The following is a 22440-nucleotide window of genomic DNA, read 5'->3' as shown; positions in this document are numbered from 1 at the left end:
GGAAGGAAGGAAGGAAGGAAGGAAGGAAGGAAGGGCCAAAAAAACCCAAAACAAACAATAAAAAACCCTAATGAATACTGCTTGCTTACTGAAATCTGAATAGAAGCAAACTTGCGAACTTGTATCTGCCACCCCCCACCCCAAAAAAAAACAACGAAAAAAAACAACAACAACAAAAAAAACCAGCTCCATCCCTCTCTTTGTGAGGATAAGAAATAATTTAGTGCCACAAAATTTCCTTTCAAATTACAGGTTTAAAGATGATGTCAGTATCTACTGTATAATCTAAGAGAATAAGAGAGGTTATAATTTGCAGAGACCTGAAGGATTACCTCTTAGCTATATAGCACCCACAGGAATGCATTTTAGCAAAGTTTTTCTGTGAAGTTATTGTTAAATTCATAAATTGTTTGTATCAGATATACAGTGCTGTTTATGTCAAATGTCTCTGAATCTGTATAACTGTCTGCAGCCTTTTCACTGTCTCAGTGAATTTCAGCCCAAACTCTTCATTATAGTAAGGTCAAAATATACAAGAATATTAAAGAACATCAGAATATTAAGTTGACTAAGAGTTTACATAGTTTTTTAAACTACATAGCTACATTCTATATGTGTCAAAATGGTAACACAGCGTGGAAAGCATATCATTTAATAAATATTTCTAAAGCAAGTTCTCTCACTTGAGAGTATCATTTCGTATCAATCCTAGTGAAAGTATGAAATTTCATTTCACAGGATATCTTGACATTATATTTCTCGGTGTTCTAACTGTTTCTTTCTGTTTGCCAGTACTTTATGTCATTAATGGACAGGCCCCAAAATTCTTGGGTTTGACTAAAGGAGTGTTGTTAACAGATTGAAGCTATTATGTTCATATTTTACTGCCTGATTTTATAGCTCCTGAATGTTGTTATTACAACACCTATGTTGTGATGAAGAAGTAATGATTATTAATTCCTTCTCTGGAGAATAACAGATTGTATCATAACATTTACAGGATTTCACTTGAAATAACATCATTATTTTTAATTAATTTAAGCTTAGACTAAAGCAGTCAGGACACCTGCTCAGGCTGAACAATGGTGAAAAGTAAGAAGTTATGCAGTGAATTTTCCTGAAAATGACATCTTTAGAGCAAGGTAGCAAATGAGCAAAGAAGACAGGAGCTTAGAATATCCAGAGAGGTTCCTGACATCTACTCCATATACTCCCTGGGCCAGGTACCAAGATAAAATTGTCATTACACTGTAAGAGGATCCTTCTGAGAAGAGATCTGGAATTATCATCAAGCCAACATCAGACTGCTTTGCTTGGCTCCACAGATTCACTAGAACAATACCAAAAAAAAATAAAAATCAATCCACTTTTGAATAACCTCCAAGTATGAGGAGATCAGAACTGAAAAATAGTTCAACGCAGCATGTCTTTATTTTTGAGAACATTAGCTCAGGCATTTCGCAATTCATACAGCAGGTCCAGTCACAAAAGGCTTAGGGAACTTCTTAATATAATCCATTCCCAATGACAGTGAGAGAAATTTTGGTTCACACAAAGACTGTGATCTCATGACAACGAAGCCAAGATTTCTTTCACTTTGAGAGCTCAGTGATGGTATGAGACCATAAGACTCTAAAACAAGTCTATTCCTAACCCAACTATTTGGCAAAATTAAGAGATAAGACAATTAAGTGATAATCAATTCAAGAGGTGATCTGTATTAAGGAAGGACAGTGAGAGGAATGAAGAACAGTGACTGGGATTAGAGCCATTCTCCCCAAGCTAAAAACACCATAATATGTCAGAGTAAAGAAACAGAAGTAGAAAGGGATTGAACTGAGAAACAAAAGTATGTGTTCTTCCAGTTCTGCAATATTTTTTTTTTTTTTCAGAAATCATGTTTCATTTCTAAGCAAACCACCAAGCATCACTTTCTGGCTATAACAAGGGCTATTAATTACTTTGGTTTTAGTCACTGATTTCTTGTTTCAATATTTTTCATCTTTCAGGTCTATCTAGCCAGCAATACAGAATTAATATTCTCATTTTAAAAAGAAAGCAAGCAAACGAAAAACAGAAAATATATTGACCAAGCCAAACCAAAATGCTGAAGAAGTAGCAGTGGTTTGCTTTCTAATTTGGCAGTCATCAGAAGTCTCAGAGAATACATTTTCTTCTCTGCTGTGCAATCTCAGCATTCATTTCAAGTAAATCCATTGCTTCACAGTAAGAATAAGTTTCTTGGTTTCCTGAGGTTAACTTTACACTAGTGAAGTTTAAGTTATCTGGTCCTGACCTGAGTCCACAGAGAGCCTGAAAAAACCACCTTCAGACCTAATTACTGTAATAGTTTGGGCTACATTAGTATTTGCATCTACAAGCAGTAACCTTATCAGTTTTTAAAGGAATGGAAAACGAAATAAAACTGAGCATGGTCAGCAGTCCTATTAAAAACTAACATTTCTAAAAATTGGAGGGACTCATACTCCTACATACAGTATTGCTGATAGTATAATATAATTTTTTTACATTACAGTGTACGCAGAGAACCTGGGCAATTTCATACCACGAATGCTGGGAATGCAATGAACTTTTTTTCTGGATTCAGGATTATGTCATTAGTGAAAGCAGTTTTCTTGTTAGGCATATCATATATAGCTTCAGTCAGTGACAGGGAGACAGAAGTAGGACAGGCTGTGACATCTGTACTCCCCTGAGGGATGCAAGGAAAAGGTCTCAGAGGTGAATTTACAATATGTTAAAGGATCCAGGTTTGTAATATAAGCATCCGTCACTTGCATTAAAGGCTGAACAAGTAATAAAAGTGGGGAGTTTCAAAGCAACCTGGGGCAAAGAAACCATTCAAGGAGACTTTGCTTCCATTGTAGAAATTGCTGTGGAATATTACAAGAAGAGAAGGTAATCTCAAGAAAGCAAATGCATTATTTTTAAAAGTGAAAGCTATTTAGTGATTGTCCTAAACAATAACAGTCTGAGAAGAAAGCTCATCTGTGTGCTCAAAAATGTATTTTCAAGGAAGTAGTTCATGGAATTGAGTTAAAATTGGAGCATGGTTTCAGTCATGGTTAAAAAAAATAGTAAAAACCCCTCAAAACAAAGTAACTATAGTATTTCAGACTTGAAATATTTGTGTACAAGTAATATAGTGACAATTTTTCTCATGTTGAATATCAGTATGATATTTATGGAACTGTTCATGAAATTCAGTCTACGTCATGTTTCTGTTGCTGTTTTTCCAACTAAGCCTAAAAATATATATTTATGATGATCAACAAATGTTTGTTTATATGTATATATATTTATATTAATAACATTTTTTAGCAGCTGAACATCTAATAAGGCTAATATTATACTATGTTTCTATTTTTTGATAAGTAAATATTTTAAAAACCATAGTGCATTGTAATAATAAATATGGGGGTATTATTTTATTGTTATTATCCTTCAATATAAATTACCATTTAATACTGCTTCATTCACAGAGTTTGGGATGTTATTCACTGCATATATCTATTCATAATAATTATATTTGTGAATGAATATATAGATCTCTTTATTATTTTAGAAATTGGAGAATCAGATACATCCATATAATTCACTCCATTCCATCTGGAATTATGGGGCTTTTATTTCAACTACAGTAGATCAGAGACAGAAATGAAGAGCACTAGTGTGAACTAACCTAGTCACTGAATGAAGATTTACATACACCTTTTATGTATCTTAATTGTTAAAAACTTGGTCACTGATGTACTATGAAAGCAGAAGAAATTTAAATCTTGTTCAAAAATTGCTCAAGCATAAAAATAAACATTATAATGTGTACTATCAATCCTTTTAACAATTTATGGACTACTATTAGAAAAGGGAACTCAAAACCTCTAAGCCCTTTTTCTGCTTCTACTCACATGATTTAACACTGACAATTAAAATATTGTTAACATTCTTCTTAACATTCTGCAATGAGTGTATGAAATATGTATGTTGCTCTCAAAGTAATGCTTCCTATTTATTTTCATGGAAATTACAACAGATACAAAAAGCACAACCATACTAATTGATAGAGCAAATTTTCAGCATTCTTAACATAGTCACCACTATTAGCTATGAATTTTTGCCAGCCATCAAGAAGAATCTACAAGAGCCTACAAGAACCTACAAACATACAAGCTATTAAAAAATCTGGATGGCCATCCAGAACATGGCTTCTCTTTTGTGTTGCTGTCTCCACTGGTGAAATGCATCACCTACCACCTCACCATGCTCACATCCACTGTTTGGTCTCTCCATAAACATTCAGCAAGCATCAATGAATGTCAGTGCGTGCAAATTTTTCTGCATGGAAGAATTGAATTTCACAAGATGCGTTTCCATGTCTGATGTTTTGTCAAACAGCCCCTCTGCTACCATCTGTCACACAACAACAAAATTGCATGTAATATTGGCAGGGAGGTCCAGCCTCTAGAGCCATACCACCAACATCCTCCTCAACGTAATAAAATAGGAGGCATGAATTTTGGAGACCAAACAGTGGATGAGAGCATAGTAAAGTGATAGATATTTCTGCAGTGGTGACAGCGACACAAAAGAGAAGCCATGTTCTGGATGGCCATTCAGCATCACAGGTAGGCTCTTCTTGATTGCTGGCTAAAGCATTTGTCCCCTTCTTTAGATATGGAAAGGCCATTACCAGGTCTTTTCATAGCCTTCTCTTCTCCAATCTGAACTGCCCCAGCTCTCTCTGTCTGTCCTCACAGAAGACGTTCCATCTCTCAAATCATTTTTGTGGCCCTCTGGATGCATTCCAATGGATTCAATTCTCTCCTGTACTGAGGACTCAGCATCCAACTGAATACAAGTCTCACCTACACATAGTAGAGGGGCAGGATCTCCCTTTACCAGCTGGTCACAATTCTTTTGATGCGGCCAGGACATGGCTGGCTTTCTGGCTGCTCTGAATACTTTTCTGGCACCAAATTCAAACCATCAACAACAGGAACGTAGAGCAACAGAATTGTCTCTGTTGTATTCAAATGTTTTCTCACATTTTCATAAGACTAACAGCCACACATGTCAAGAAATGCAGCTGATATATGTGTCCCTGCATCCATTACATGTCTATTTCTCTACCTTTATTGCTAAATCTAGCTTGTCTGGGTTTCATTCATCCTGTGGCAGCTTATGAGGTCACTGTATTCTTGGACACTCTTTGCAACCATGCATCATCATATACATCATTGTTGGACCATTGCCTGTTCATTCATATAATCAATTTGTCTCTAGTCTAGCAGTGTTGGAAGAAGACAATCTCAGCCTGCTGCTGTAATCACAATGCCCTTGAGATGGTGTTCCAGGATTGTCTTGGGACAGTGAGGATCAAGATGTTCTTCCAATCTTACAAATTGCTTTATACCTCTTTTATAAATCCAGAAGTGTTTCAGTTCAGATCAAAGATAAACAACATAGTTGTAGAAGTAGGTAATAGAGACGTAGCATATATGGATGCTTTTTCATGAGTGTAACATTCCTAAGAACAGCATTGATGAAATGGCTGTATATATTCCTGTACTTGTTTTGCCATGGACACGAAACACAGTGAATGATCTGCTGGAGCATCAGAGGGCTGGGCAATGACATACAGTTACTATAGATGGAATTTGAACACTGAAATGTTTGGTGAACTGTTACACCTCAGTAAAAACTAAGAATTACAGAAAATGAAAATAGGTCTGGAAATATCTCCTCAGGTAGATCAATTATATCCCTGTCACTTGTTACAGATGTTTCTAAAAAATTCAATGATGGGAATCCTATAGCTTCCTGAGATAATCCATTTCATCCTGTCACTACCCAAACAAACACTGAATCTTTCCTTATTCAACTTCTCTTTACTTCTCTTGCTGTTTTATTTTTAACCTTGCTTTTGTCCCTAATGATTTTCATCTTATTTTTTCCTTCATCCTTTCATTCCCCAGCCTGCCTCTCTTCCTTCTAAAGATGTTTGAAAATGTGAGAAATACACATATACTGCATCAACTGGGTTACCAGAATTTTACTTCTTGCTGTCAATAGATTTATATAATGAGACAGGGGCCTCAACACAGCAAGGGGTACACTGGTAATAAAGAGCTTGGATAAAGATATGAAGTCTGCTAAAAATGTTTGCAAGAGTGGGTCAGTCTTCAGATTTCACCTATAAGAGTGACTCAATTCCTGAAATTTGTTGTAGCAGGAGAGCCAGTGATTATGTCCCAAAGTTGCATACATACATATATGCAGACTTGTAGAAAATGAAGTTAACTGAGAAGTCAGGATTTTACTGTACTGTTGACATTGAGTTAAACTGACTTGATATTAAATTAAGATGACATGCACACTATAGAGATTTTCATAATGCATAAACTGTGGCTCATTTTCAGTGTTATAGTTGAAAGATTTTTTCTCTAATATTTAGCTTTTACTAAAAGGGAAGTCAGAAAACATTATTATAGTCAAATAAACTGGCTGAAATATTTTTGGGGAAAAAGAAAATAAATAAAAGATGCCACTTTTAGAATACTTTATTTTGAAAGTTCATTTTTCCATAGTATTTTCAAGTACTTCAAATTTTCAGTTTCATTAATGACAGATTACTTCATTAATCTCTTCTTTTTCATTTTAAGTGTGCTTTTAAAAAATATGATTATCCTCAGAATTTTTGAAGATTAGTGCTTCTTTTTTTTAATAGTTCTTTAATTGGTGTTTTATACAGCTTTTCAAATGCTGAATAGCAAATATTTGAGGTTTGAGAACATATTCCTTCTAACTATGAGTGTATCTGCATGTTATATAATGCCTCAGAGAAAATGCTAAGCAAAGAGTTATGGCATGCTTCTGAATACAATACAATTTCCTCATACAACAAATCTATAGAGACAGATGCTTTCATTGTATTTAAGTACAGATTAGGTATGTAAGAAAAGATAAGATGAACTTTGAGTTCACCTTTTGAAAATAACCTTTATGTGACTGAATATCTGTCATGGAGTCAGAGTTACAATATTTGGCACAATCAGTGAAAGAGCATTCTCCTTAGTGTTGTTACTGGCAAAAGATGCTTACACTAAACTGCAGTAAAAGATGCTTACACTAAACTTCAGCACAAAGGAGAAAAATTCAAGTCAGGATATTTTCAGAACTGGCCACTAAATTCTTTAGACAATATGGAGATTCTCTTCCTTAGAAAATCAGGAGAGTATTCAGAAGCAGAAACTCGCACTTTATCTGAGAAATTGTTTTTCTAACTACAACCTGAAAAACAAAAAAGAAATAATCAAACAAAAAAGAAATAATTTAGATCAAAATCAGCAAGGAAAGTATTAGAGTAAACAGTTTTATCTCATACTGTTATGTTAAAGCACAGGACTGGCTGGTAAAACCAGCGTGAGTTTGATTATTTAATTCAGATATGGATAGATCAAGTCCTGATGCATTTGTTCTGAGAAGGGAAAGAAGAGAGAGCAATGAAGAAGTGAATTAAAGACAGAAATATGAGATAAAAGAGTTTTTCTGCTAGAAATGCATATAGTTCAAGAGCTTAAACCTAAGAAAATTGCTTTTCCAATTTGTGTTGCAGGATCTAACACGTGAACTGCTGTGGAAAAACATTTTACTACCTTCTGGGTAATATGTTTCTCAATTCCAGGATAGTTTAGCATCACAAAGGATTAAAATATACATATACAAGTTCTGCAATGTTTTAAAGTTCTCCTATCCCCTCTGGAGATATACTCTAAATATCCTTGACAACTGTAATAAGTGGACATTGTTAGAACCATGCAAACAGAGGGGGTTAACAGCTTGTACGTTACAAAATTCTTGAAGTCAGACAGAAAGCCATTATTATGACCTTGTGCTGACCACATTCTATGAAGTGTTACATGATCAGGGACAGGGAAGTTGCTTAATGGAAGTTATATAGTAGCTAGATGTATCCTTGTCACACTTCATCTAAACTGATACATTGCAATGGTCCGCACTGCTCAGACCTGGCAATTACTGTCCAATTCCAATCTATTCCACACTGCCACTATAATGAAAAATAATTAGGAGACTGAAAATGAGTTTTCACATGAAATGGTTTCAGTGCTTGGACACAATCGCCTTTGGCAGATGGCTTTGGGTTTGCTTTAATATAATAAAGACAGTTAATCATCTTTAAAGAGTGCTCAGAATGAATAAACTTTTAACAATACTTTCTCCTCTAGAAGTCTCATATTGATCAAATGTTTAACAGTGAAGAGTTCACGTTTCTATGGGTGAGTATTCTTAAGCAGCTAATACCTGAGAATCTATGCATGTCCTGATACACTCTGAAGAAAAACAAATTAACCCATAAGACATTTTCTTTATACTGGAGATTAGAAACTAATATATAATAATAATAACAATAATAACAACAACAACAACAACAATAATAAACAAACACAAAACCTCAACAAAGATATCTCAATTATTGTAAAAGCATGGATCTCTGGAATGTTTTCATGCTGTCTGAGGATTACAGATTACTTGTGTTGGAAGTAACAACAAAAATGTAATAACACTATTTATAACTTTCAGAAAACATTTGTGTTTATTACAGTCAACGTGGAAAATTGATAGTAGAGGGTAAGAAGCATTTTATCCAATCTCAGTTTTCTGCAGTCCAGTTGTTAGTTACTTTAGGTTTCCTTTGTAGCCAAAGTAGAGAAATAGGCACCTATACAGTGCAATTTGTATGACCTATGGTAGATGTCTATTTTTGGTTGAGATGAATTATATTCCAGGAATTATTTCAGTTTCTCTTCACTCACCATAAAGGTATCCCAGAGCAATTAGCTCAGATGTAGATGTCAATAGCACTTAAAATTAGATTCAGTAAATCTTCCTTGAATAAGTTTTTTACTTCAATTAAACTATTTCTTAGGGTTTTTTGTTTTTTTTTTTTTTTTTTTTTAATGGCTATGTGAATGTGTATGTAGAATAGAAATAAAAAAAATGATATTTCATATATGATATAAATCATATATCGTAATATGATATACAAAGAATATGAATACAAAGAAATCAGTAACTTTTTTTCCATGCTAAACAGAAATAGGGACTCCTGAATTATACATAGAATTAATAGTAGAAAATAAAGATATTATCCTGTCAAGCAATATATATATATATATATACATATATATAAAACAAAAACAAACAGAAAAAGTACACAATTTTTTCTTGACAAATGCATATAAAGCAAAAGCATGGTGAAAGTTCCATGACATGCATAACATGCTAGCAGTTGATAAACTGATAATAATAACAATGACTACATAACTGAACAGTTTTTAGTTTTATTTTTCTGTTCGTTTTGGTAGTTTTGTTGTTGTTTGTTTTTAGAGAAAGGATAAGTAAATTGTCAAAGATGTGGAAAGCAATGTAGACAGGACCACTGTGAGGAAAAGAACTTAAAATGGTCCAGTGTTACTGTTACTGAATAATGGGGATGTTGAGACAGAGAGGAGATCAATCAGCAAGAAAACCTATGGGATAAATCCAAGAAAAAAAATGGGAAGTATTCCAAATGACCCAGGGTTCTTATTTTACCTGCTTCTACTTGATACCTACATGATTTCTTTCTGCAGCTTCTCTCCAAGACCACAGGACATTGTGAAAAAGGAGCGTGTCATCTTAACCACAATCTCTGTCAGAGATAATTGTTTTCCCCTGGAAACATCTGGGTTACAAAGTCCCAGTGAGGCCCTTCTTCCACTTCTCTATAGAAGTCCTTGCCTTTGCTTCTGTAGCTGCTTAGACGTAAAAAGGAAAAAAAGGGGAGAGAAAGATAAAGAGACTAATGAAAAAATCTCTTAACAAATACCTAATTAGAAGCCTGGGTTATATTTTATACTTTCCAGTTCACTTCTGACTAGCAGTGGAAGGGTAAAAATGAAGTACATTTTTTACACTGGCAAATATTTCTAACATGTAGCTTGATTGTTTTCTCTGCCACATGTTTTTAATTTGTTATCACATTCATTAAAATACAAATAACTTTAAAATGCAATTTATTGAGTAGATTTAGCAAATTATTCATCACATGGAAATTATATTTACCTCTATTTTCTGTTTTGTTTGTTTCATTTTCAATGAGGTTAAAATACTGTATTTTATAACCATTTATTTCACTAAAAACACAGTTCTATATTCCAGTAGTCTAACTAATACAGAAATCAAGTAGTATCTAATAAATTATTCTAGATAGAAAAATTTATATTGCAATGTAAGATATTGAGAAAAAAAAAGCTTTACACCATCTGAATTATTTTGTGAAGTTCTAAAATATCTTTTACAGAAATAAGAGTCAGTAGTTCTCAAGAACTCTCTCTGTTACTTTCACTTATTGCTTTGTTTAGTCAGTCCCTAAATTTTTCCTTTTAACATCTCATTAACTACTTCAGCTTTACCCTTAGTCACCTTTTTTCCTCATCTCTAGCTTTGCGTCTGTCATTCCTCTCTGACACAAATGTTTTTAAGGTGTTTTAGTCTAACAGTTTTTAATTCCAGTCTAAAATCTCCAAGAGAAATGGGGAGTGTAAGTAGCTGTAATTAATAAATTAAATAGTTCTAAAAAATATATTTAATATCATTATTATTTATCAAAAACACAAACTCAAGTATATTTATTACAATGTTTATGTAGAAGGAGTGTTGAATGCAAGTTTTAAGTGGGTTTAGAGTGGCTGAGTGCAATTGAAATGATGCTTTGATTTTAATATTGTAACACATTCAGCTGCATTGACTGAATCAAACAGATAATCTCATAGAACTATTTTGCTTACAGTTTTCCTATGCAGTCTGAATGCATTCATATGCTTGACACTCTAATCCCTTCATTTTGATGGCTTTTTTCCTAAACATGGAATGCACTGATCTCTATAAGTTTGTATAGACTTAATTGTTTAACATAAATTATAGTACAAAAGTGTGATATTTTATTGGGACTCTTTTTTCAGACTTCTGATTTTCTTGATGTATTTATAATTCATATAAAATATCAATGCATTTCACTTTCTGAAGATTTCTTTATTCATCCTTCATTGGCCATGACCTACTTTCACAGAAAAGAAATCTGAAACATTGCAAAAAAAATCCTTGGGAGAATGCAATAAAGATGGATTTAGGCTCCTTCCAGTATTACCTAGTGACAGGAAAAGAGGCAGTGAACATAAATGAAAATGCAGGAGGTTCTCTTTGAATACAAGGAATCACTTTTTGTTGTGTGGGTGACAGAGTAATGTAATAGATTGTTCACAGAGTCTGTGGAGTTCCTTTCCTTGTAGATCTTCCCAAGTCACCTTGATATGCTCCTGGGCAACCTGCAATTATTTAAAGAAGCCTAGAGGAACTGTGAGTATAACCACTGAAAATGCACAATTTTAGTGTAAACATTATGGGATCATTTCATTAAGCAACGGTGCCATCTTGTAGTCATCCTGCTGGATTAGTGCATTGAAGGTAAAACTTACACAGGAGCAAATATAATCTGTTTCTCATGTACACAGGTCATAGGTCTTTCTACCATCAAGTGTGGTTCAAGATACTGTTGATCTTCCTTACCTCTGCTTCAAGGAATCAATAAATAAAATTAAATATATAGATGAATGTGCTTGGAGAAAAGATAGGAGATGCACTCCGTAGTTCTTTTTAAAAGAACAGATTCTAAGGTTGTAAAAAAGAACTAAAAATACAGTTAATATCTTTTCTGCTGTTTTCCTTATTTTTGGACTCACCTCTAGAGTAGCATACTGCCTCAGTATGAATCTGAACAATTGCGTGTGAATGAATCCAATGAATGTAATTTTTGTTGTTAATGCTTGGGGTTTTTTTTTTTTTTTTTTTTTTTTAATTCATCTTTTCATCTACATTATCTGTGTTGAGATATTTTGTGAGAAAATGCATTACTGGTGAAGAAAAGTGCCTTCAGTCTGCAATAATGAACAGCAGAAATTGGATGCATTAATATACAGATGTTTATAATTTGGAGTGGGAAATAAGAGGCTATCAGATTCTAAAATTTTCTTAATTTTCAATTGGATAATGCAAAAACAGAAGAAAGAGAAAATTTGATATTAGTAAATTGGTAAACATTGTTACAGTTGTGATAACTCAAGTAAATTTGTCTAGCACATTGAGTAATAGTGTCTGAAGGTTTACTAGAACTCACCTGGAAGACAGTTCTTAGGGCAGGCATCTCTGAAACAGCTCTGTTACTACATTTTGTGAGTTAGTTAAATAGAAGTAAAATTTACCCTATATTTAGAAAACTGAAACAATGAAACATATTCAGACATTCATTCTATTGTTGTCAGTACAGAGGCACTTGTGAAAGGCAACCATGACGGTGCTCCATGAATCCTGCAAAAGACACCATTATATGTCATTAACTAAGTCAATTTCAATGTCAAGGCCAATGGATTTCATACAACACTCTGACATCAATGAACATTTTTGCACTACAGAGTGTTATTAGTGTTTGAACATCATCTTCTGTCTCAGTGACCAAATTCCCTGTGGATCTACACGTAAGAAATATAAGTGCACTTTTGCCTACCGTACGTACAAAACATTTCAGTATAGAGAAAGTTACACTTCCATGTTTCTGTGGACATCACTTGACTGATTTTATTCTTAAGAATCCATGTTGGCTTCAAGCATTTTTTAATCCATAGATATTTCCTTATTAATTTTACATATGACATGATGTATTTGTCTGTCACAATAACACTTAAGCTCTTCCACTACATGGTTAATGCAGTGTCATATTTCATGTCATGCTTCAGTGTGTTCTCACAGAGCACACAATAGTACTCATTTTCTATCAAAGTAGACACTACCATCTATTACACATGTTTACTTAAGTCATATTTATTATTTTAAAAATTATGAGAGGAAAGACAAGGTAATAATTCATGGATTGATTTGGACCAGAATGTCTCTTACTTCCCTAAAATGTCAATTACTTCCCTAAATCCCTGTACTTATCAATTCCATAATGCAAGAGTAGAGTCTATTATGCATTTGTATGCTTGCTACATACATAATTATGTGAATGCTAGATGTAGCCAAGACAGGCATTATGACTTCATGCAAAATTTACATTTAAAGAGGAAAATCCTTGAATTTTTTTCTTACTCTTTATTTAGAAAAGAAAATTTATAGACTAGAAAATTTTACTTACATTCAAAGAACTTTAGCATAAACTACCTGTATTTTCACTTCACGTACAATTTGCCTACATAAAATCTCCTGAAAGGAACTCTTACTGCTACATGCAGTAATCTGGCATAATTACTAAACTGTTAAATTCCATGATCAATCTACAATCTGATTTTGAGCAGACATAATTTTTAGAGCTGCAAATTATTTGTGCTTACCATTTACATCTGACATTAGATTACAAAAGAAAATACTGTGTATTTGTAATATTGATTTGGGAAAAAAATAATGAATAATTCTGAATGACTAGATAATTACACGTTGGAAATGCACTGTTGTTTTCATCATATTTTCAGCATGCAAGTAACCAAAGGCTAATTATTTCAATTATTAGTTTAACTTTTCTACAGCTTTTAACTGCTGCTGTTGTTATTATTATTTTTATTATTTTTTAATTAAAATGCAGTATGAATTTCAAGATATAATAACACATTTTCATTTTATTTCCTTTACTTCAAATATTTTGCAGTAGTATAAGCAATGTTTTATTTAGATATCCTAGAGACAACTGCCATATATCCTATTTCTTTCTTACTATAATATTACCTAAAATCAATTTTAAGAATTGCATGGCTTTGTTTTTACTGGTAAGTAGAATTCAGCATAAAAGAAGCACTTAGAATGGGATTTACGCTACATTATTTTAACTACTTTGGTAATCTTAGTCTACATTGCTTAGTTTTCATCTGAAGTAGTCATTCATACTTTTTTTTTTTTTTTTTTTTTTAAATGGTTATACCTTGTTTTATTAGTGTGTGCTATGAAATTATGTTGTTTTAAGGGTGTTTTTCCTAAAATATATACCCATATCAGATTATGGATAGTAACAAATATATTTCTACTAACAACAAAGTGTCTAACCATTTATCTTATATTTAGATTTCTATGTGTTAGATTCTGTGTTTGGTTAGACAAATTAGTGTGTAATCCCAGATAAATTTTATAACACAAGCAAATAAAAAATCATATGTATGTGTATGTGTGTGTGAGAGAATGCTGCCTGGATAAATTTTAGCTTCTTGTGCATTATTATTCATTCAGTACAGATTTTAATTGCATGATCACATGCTATTTTTGTATGAGAAGATTTATTCATGGCACAGATGGAAATGTGGATATTGCTCACTTGAAAAGTGTTTAATTTATTTTTTCTCTGAATAGAAAGACTCAAACATGATTTGTTGTGCATTTACTACAAAATCTGTTCTGAAGGCAGAATTACTCATCTCTTTTGCTAAGGCATTCCTTTTTGAAATATCCATATTATCAACAAAATGAAGGAATGCATGCCTAACCCTAGACCCTCCCACATGGTCAAGATCTCTCGACTTCCCACTCAAATACCTCCAATATTTGCAAGATAATGTCATGGCTTGTCTCACTCTTCCTCTCCGCATGCCATTGATGCATGTTCAGTCTGACTGCTTTGTGGGGTTACAGAGTCAGTGCAGCCACAATACATGCAGGCTTGGGAGACCTTGCTGGAGCTGAACTATGTTTAGCACCAGATGTCACAGACAATAGTGTGACATGAACGATACCCACCTCATGCTCCTGAAACATCTGAACTATAACAAAACATGGAATTGCCATACACAGTATGTACAAAGGCACATAATGCCTCAATGCTTTTTCACAACACTCTTCTGTGAGGAGGATACTTTTATATCACAAACTGAGGCACAGTGAGGAAGGAGAGGTGTCCAGTAATTTAGTAGATCAGATGATGCATTTAGGATTTGCACTTTTTTTTTTTTTTCAGAGCACGTGGAGTATTTCAAAGACACTTCAGTCTTCCAAATGCAGTTTGCAGATGCTTACAAATTCATCCAGATGTTGAGATGAGGAATAGATAATGTGTAACCACTTGTAAAAATTTCACATAAAATAAATTGCTTATAATTATGTATGATCAATATAATGTCAGAGTTTAAATATCCTGATTTTGTTTTTAGTGTTTTTAGTAGATGGAAGAAGAGGATAGGATTTGTATGCAATTTCCAGCTGGGAAAAAAAAAACAAACAAACAGAAAGAGAAAGCCTGCCATGCAATATAATCTGGCAGCTTTACTGGAAGCTTTGGATGGATGTCACAGACCTCTGACACTCTGTGTAATGCAGTAAGTGATAGCAGCAGGTGGGAATAGTCCACTATGTAGATGCCAGAACTGCAGGAGTCTGCGACACTTTGCCAAACAGAATTGATAGACATTTGCTGAAAATAGGGCAATGTTAAAATTTTCAGTTTAAGGTGCCAATCCACTTATGATGTACTTCTCTCTGAATACGTTTTCTTGCCGTGTTGCTGGAATATTTAACGCTTTCTTCTCACTTTCTACTAACCAGTCAGTATCCCACTATCATTACTTCTCCACACTAGTTCCTGATTAACGTGTAGTCTTTTCTCCATGTACTTTCAGATTCCACAATTTTGGGTTTATAGCTTTATGTGTCATAATTTCACTCTCCATGCCACAATTTTAATTTTATTCCCATACTTCACAAGACAACCTCAGCTGTCTCATTGAGACACCTTATTCATTATCATCTTCACTTTGAATTCTAAGCTTTTTCCTCTTGCATTAGCCAGACACCATTCTTTACTCACAAACTCCTCATCCATTTGATACGTCCATCTTTTACCTATTTCAGCTTTTTTCTTAGTCTATCTGATTTGTTCTAGTCTTTCTGCTGGAATACCTCTTCACTAACATGACCTGACTGTTCAGTCCGAACTTCCTTCCATGTCAGATACTTATTTTTAGTGAGTCAAGCAAGGGTCTAGCTGCTTCTAAGAGTGTTTTGACTTCTTTAGAGTCTGGCAAGATGTCCTAGGGAGCCTCAAGCATGTATGAAGATCTATTTGCAGGTAAATTGACTAATTCTGAACTTTAGGTTTTGCATTGACTTTAATTAGCTAATCTCCATTGCTTATGGCAGTCTTAGATATGGATAGTCATCTGTGGATGTCATGACATTTTTAACACTGAGATGAAGGGATTTTTGACAATCCGGGTATCCATGTGTCTATTGTAGACTATATGATATGAGCAGTAATCTTTTGTGGCTACCCTGAGATTTACTCTTTGGCGACGTTTAGTGCACCTGACGGTTCTGCATGCCATTTAGACCGCTGAACTCTGCTGTTGAATTGAAGAACTGATTTTTAACCTCTCTGACTTCATTCAGAGCAACAGTTAGACATTTAACAAAGTTGCATGTTACTGAAAACAGGATACTATATTTATTGTATCATAGTCTATTAATAAAAACTGATGTTATGTGCCTGTCTGGGAAGGAGTGTACTAGCGCTGAGTATATTAGGTTACTACTAGTTTTGTGAGTTAGGATCTCTTTGCTACATAAACTTTGCTCACCTCAGCACATATGAAGAAATAGAAGCAAGCATTTTCCCTGCTTACAGTTGTCAAACATGGTATTCCCAAGATTCTGCTCTGATGTAAGCCCTATCTTTCAGCTCCTGACTAGCTCAAAAGTGCTTCTTTTACTGTCTGCTGGCTTCATCATCTGACATTTTTCTTTTCGAGCATGCCAAACAAGATGAATTATTTGCATTTGTAACCAGTTCTAGAGAAATCACACAGACAACTGGCTAAGAGTCGTATGATCAAAGTGTAATTGTCCAGAAGAAAGGTACTGTACTTTTCATAAATGAGAGACCTCCATTAGTGATAGACTTCCATTAAAAAAATAATCTTCCCAAACTTTTCAAAATATATGATAAAAACAAAACAATATTGAGATGAAATATTTAGATTTTTCTCAAAATTCTACTATTCAATTGGCAATCTAAGATGTAGATGGAAGCAATTTGATTTTCAAAAATCACACAAGCTAACTAAATATGAAACATTTTTATTTCAAAGATTTCAAGAACAATAACGTGTTTCTTCCTTGGTTAGTTAGAATTATTTTACAATAAGTGAAAGTCAGAAAAATCAGTACTTTTCTTCTTGAAATTTACCAAAAAACATTCTTAAAACTGTATGTTAAGTAGTCTCTTGAACCCAGAATGTTCAGCTCTTTTTAAGATAAAACTATGAATTATACTGTCTATTTTTTTTAAATAGATGTAGTTTTTTAATAGAATTTTCGTTTGTTTCATCATATCTCAGACAGGACTTTACTTCAGCTGAAACACATCAAGATGTGTTTTAGATTGTATGTTTTTATTTCAGTGAGCGTCCATCAAATGGGCACATTGATCAATGTATCAAAGGTCATTTGCTCTGACAATCAGACTATTGGTTAACTTTACGTGGCAACATCATTTTCTACTGAAATTGCTCAACATGATATAATAACATACTATATGCTCATAGGAGTAGCAAATTGAGCCTGGATCATCTGAAATATTGCTGAGAGCGTTAATTAGTAGGTCATTGTCAATCTCAGTCTTTTGCATTTAGTGAATATACAAGAATGTATTTGCAGAGCAACAGCATAGCCTAGTGGTTAGGTTTCTGGAGAAGATATGGACCCATGTTCAACTATACAACCCAAATAAGAGGGAGGAGAGAAAGAAGATTTTGTCATGTAATTCGAAGATCAAAATCTATTATCAAAATAAGATTCATTGTCAGTGAAATTGTGCTTTTTTTTTTCTTTACTTTTTCTTTTTTTTTTCTTATTTTTAATTGTCACTTTCAGTTCTTCATTGTGAAATAATGAGAAATTAAAAACAATTTTATTGCATTCATCATAATAAAATAAATTAATTAATTTCTGGCTAGATTTCTGATTGAAATAATATAACATGTACAGTTACATGATTATTGTTACTTAATTTTTATTTTTTAAATTTTCCTTTCTTACAGAAACCTCAAGGCTTATTTAAAAAAATAATACCTTAAGAACAGACAATTCAGGTTCTGGTTCTGCATTTGTAGATCATATGCTTATATGCTTTTTTCTTAGCATATAAGCAAGCAGTTCAATCAGGCATCTCAATGATAGTTATACCAATCTCGTGGTTAAGTCTACATATCTGTTATACAACAACAATTCCTGGAATTCCTAAAGAATAAATTATAAGTTCCATTTGATGATATAATGTTATAGGACAATAGTTATTATATCGAAGATATACAGAGTTGTCATAGACTGTTTACAAATATTTCTAGCAGGAAAAAAAATAAATAATTAACCATAACATGATACATCTGGCTCTGAGAAGCCCTGGGAAAACCATATGTAGGCTTTGCCAGGAGGTGTTTCTTCCCTTATAGGGTACTTATACTGTTGTCATCCACTGGACTTCTGCAAGGCCTTTTACATGGTTCCCCACCACATCATTATATCTGTTGGCAATATATGGATTTACACAGTGGATAATGAATTGGTTTGGAAGGTTGCATCCAAAGAGTTGTGGTCAGTGGCTCTGTATCCAGATGGAGGCCAGTAAAGAGAGATGTCCCCCAGGGGTTCATCTTTGAATCAGTACTCTTTAACAACTTTATCAATGACTTAGACAATGAGATCGAGTGCACTCTCAGCAAGTTTGCTGATGGCACCAAGCTGAGTGATGCAGTTCATACAACAGAGAGAAGGGATGCCACCTAGAGAGACCTTGATAAACTTGAAATTTGGGCCCTTGTAAGCCTAATGAAGTTCAACAAAGCAAAGTGCAAGGTTTTGCACTTGGGTCAGAGTAATCCCCAATATGTATAAAGACTGGGAGGAGATCTCTTTGAGAGTAGCTCTAAGGAGAAGGATTTGGGAGTTCTCCTAGATGAAAATCTTAAAGTAAGTCAGTAGTGTGTGCTTGCCACCCAGGAGGCCAGTGGTATCCCAGGTTCAATCAGAAGAGGAGTGGCCAGCAGGTCAGGGAATGTGCTTGACCCTCTCTGCCTTCATGAGGCCCCATCTGGAGTACTGTGTCCAAGTGTGGGGTCCCCAGTACAGGAAAGATACTGAGATTGTGTATAGCCCACTCTTGTAGGATCCTTGAGATCTCTTCAAACACAAGCCACTCTATGATTCTATAACATTAATGTCACTCCAGAATACTCTAATGCTGAATAAAACACACTTCTAATATCATTGTCATGTTTTATTTTCATGAAGAATCCTTAAATGTTTTTAGTCATAAATGGCAATTGCATTTGCATAAAATTGTACTTGAAATTATCATATTTGAAAACATTAAAAAAAATCTAGAGAATGATGAATTTCTAGAACTAGATGAAACTCATTAGGAAAAGTTATCCAAAAACCTTTGTATATTTGAACCACTGATATTTGTGTAATGTTTAGAGAGCTGAAGTATAACTAAAGATATTGTGATTCACGTGCATTCTGAAAAACAATATTTGAATATTTCAAATAATTCAATAATATTTGAATATTTCTGAAAAATAAAATACAGAATAGCCCTGTCCTTGAAAATGGCTGAATATTTTTAAATTGAAAGTACTGAATTAAAGAGCTTCTCATCTTGAAACTCAGTAAAATCTTGTTCAGAAAACTTCAACTGACCTGCTCATAAGATGGCTGTAGGCCCTCAGGTTCTAATATTTAATTTGAGCTGTGAAATGAAAAGTCTCACTTAAAAATAAATAAATAAATAAATCCTTTGGATTCTCAAAAACTGTCTCTGCATCTTCCACTTTTGTGTTTTTTGCTTATTCATTTTTAGAAGAATATGTACTGCAACTCTCTGTTGACTGATCTGCCTCATATTTATCAAAAGGATAATGAAGGAAGTGTATGATAAAAACAGAAGGAAGAAAAGTTCATAGTGAAAGTTTGCACTGAACATCAGAATACACAGAAGTAAGCAACTAGGTGTAAAAGAAGGTTTTCCAGCCTAGCAGTGAAGTAAAGCTGTTGGATATCTTTCAAATTATTATGTCAGTCCAGATAGTTTTTGCATAATGAGAACACCTTTCATGTGTCAGACTGGGTTTTCAATATAACTAAGTAAGTAAAAATAAGAATATGTTAATAAGATCACCTTTAACATAAAGCTTGATCCGAGTTTTCTAAAGTATTTCTTGGAATAAGGAATACTGCTGCCGAAATGAGGCAATTTTATAAAACGACCTGACTGTGTAAGACAACATTTCTGTTATTAAGAATACAGAAATAGACTTTCTTTTTTGAGAATATGTTCATTTAAAATATTTAAATATTTAAATATTCCTATATCACTATATTTTTACATATATTCCCTAAATGAAACTGGGAAAATAAATATTTATGCTATCAAGCCTACAGTATGCATTCCATGTGAGAGCAATTACAAATATACTTTCTATATAGCAAACATCAGTGAAAAGATCAATAAATTGAGTGACCTCATTAGCACGGTTTTAAGTTAGTAAATTCTGTTGATAGAGTAGGATATTTTATGTTAGGCTTATATTTACATAAACAGCCGGACGATTTTGTTTTATTCTGAGATGCATTTCTGTGTTTCTGAACCATAAACCTATGACCTGCATGCTTCATAAAAAAATATCAGATGTCTTCTCTTATTCTAGTTCCAAAACTGCTCTGACAATTCTAGTTTTCACGTTAATTTTGTTTTTAAGACATATTATGAAAGGGAAAGCCTGAAAAAATGCTACAGCAGTGCACAATGGGGCTAACTTAAGTATGTAACAATAGTAATTAATGGTTTGACATAACATTTGAATTGTTTAAGAGTTTGGAGAGAAAATATAAACTCTCAAATATTACCGTTTTATCAAAGGCATGATCTTTAGGCCCATCTCACTGTTTGGAATCCTGATTCTTGAGTGTGGAATGCATGGTGTTAGTAATATGGAGATGCTTCTTAACTTGGGGCAGGGGATGGTTTTGTTTTGTTTTAATCCTTTTCTTTTTACTGCAGAGCTGCATTGTCTAATTATCTAGATACGTTGCAATGTCCGGTTGAACAAAGAACACATTAGTGTGCAGTGTGTCTCTAGAATATGACTTCAGTATGTTTTTCCTTAAGGCTCACTTCACATGATCTACAATGCCCTTAACTAACAACTCCAGCTGGGCTACACAATATATGAGGTAAGAAGAGTGTTGTACATACAACCATTTTCCATTTTTATTTTCTCAAATATTAAGGAAAATATACTTTATTTTGTAAAACATACTTGCTCTAGAACTACCAGCTTCATCTTCTTTTCAGGGGTGTCTATGCATGTAAATCTATGGGTATATATATAAATTCATGTGTACATACATATGCAGCTAGGCATATATGAATAAACAATATCTGTAAATGGTTGGTATTATCACAGCTAGTAACTGAGATTTAATTCTGACTTCATTTACTTACAGTTTTGTGGAAGGCAGTTTTTGGCAAAGGATTAAAACAAAACAGATGCTCTGTTTTCTTTCTTTCTTTGAAAAAAACAGTAAGTATGATTTAAACATCATAGTTTTTTAGTTTTTGGAGTGTGATAAAGTATGTTTCCTCTTCAGCTATTAGTCATAGAACAGCTTTGGTCTGCATTCTAGAAAGAAAAAAATTTAATTCTTTTTTTTTGTCTTCCCTCAGATTCCAATGTCTGGATTTTTAATATGAACAACATGACCAAATGACAGTAATCTGCTCAGATAAATATCTCAAAAACTAGAGATCAAATAATGTCAACAATACAAGAGAAAAAAAAATCGTCTGTACATCAGTGCATGAGAAAAAGCTACAGTTCTAGTTCTGTTAATGCTATGTCCTGGTATCAATGTTGGGGTTTAAAGAAAATATTAACTAAAAATTATTGCATCATATTCCTGTTAATGCAGATGAGAGAAATGAGGAAGTAAAATCCTTCAGTAATCCCAAATTCTTCTGGTTATTTTATGTTTCTAGCTACTGAATTTTGAATACTAAAATTAAAAGATCTAAAAATTCTCACCATCCATGCTAAGTGTTAGCAGTTGTGGTTTAATTTGGAGGGTAGCTCAGCACCAAACAGACTTCTGCTTACTCCCCAACTCTCTGTGGGATGAGAGAAAGAACTGGTAAAATAAAAGAAAGTAGAATTCATTGGTTGAGATACAAAACTATTTACTAAGACAGAAAAGGAGAGAAAGTAAAAAATAAAATAAAATAAAATAAAATAAAATAAAATAAAATAAAATAAAATAAAATAAAATAAAATAAAA

This window comes from Centrocercus urophasianus, unplaced genomic scaffold, assembly GCF_019232065.1.
Source record: "Centrocercus urophasianus isolate 14NV4802_14NV808 unplaced genomic scaffold, USGS_Curo_1.0 seq_10, whole genome shotgun sequence".
Classification (NCBI taxonomy): Eukaryota; Metazoa; Chordata; class Aves; order Galliformes; family Phasianidae; genus Centrocercus; species Centrocercus urophasianus.
Note: the sequence above shows the minus strand (reverse complement) of the source record.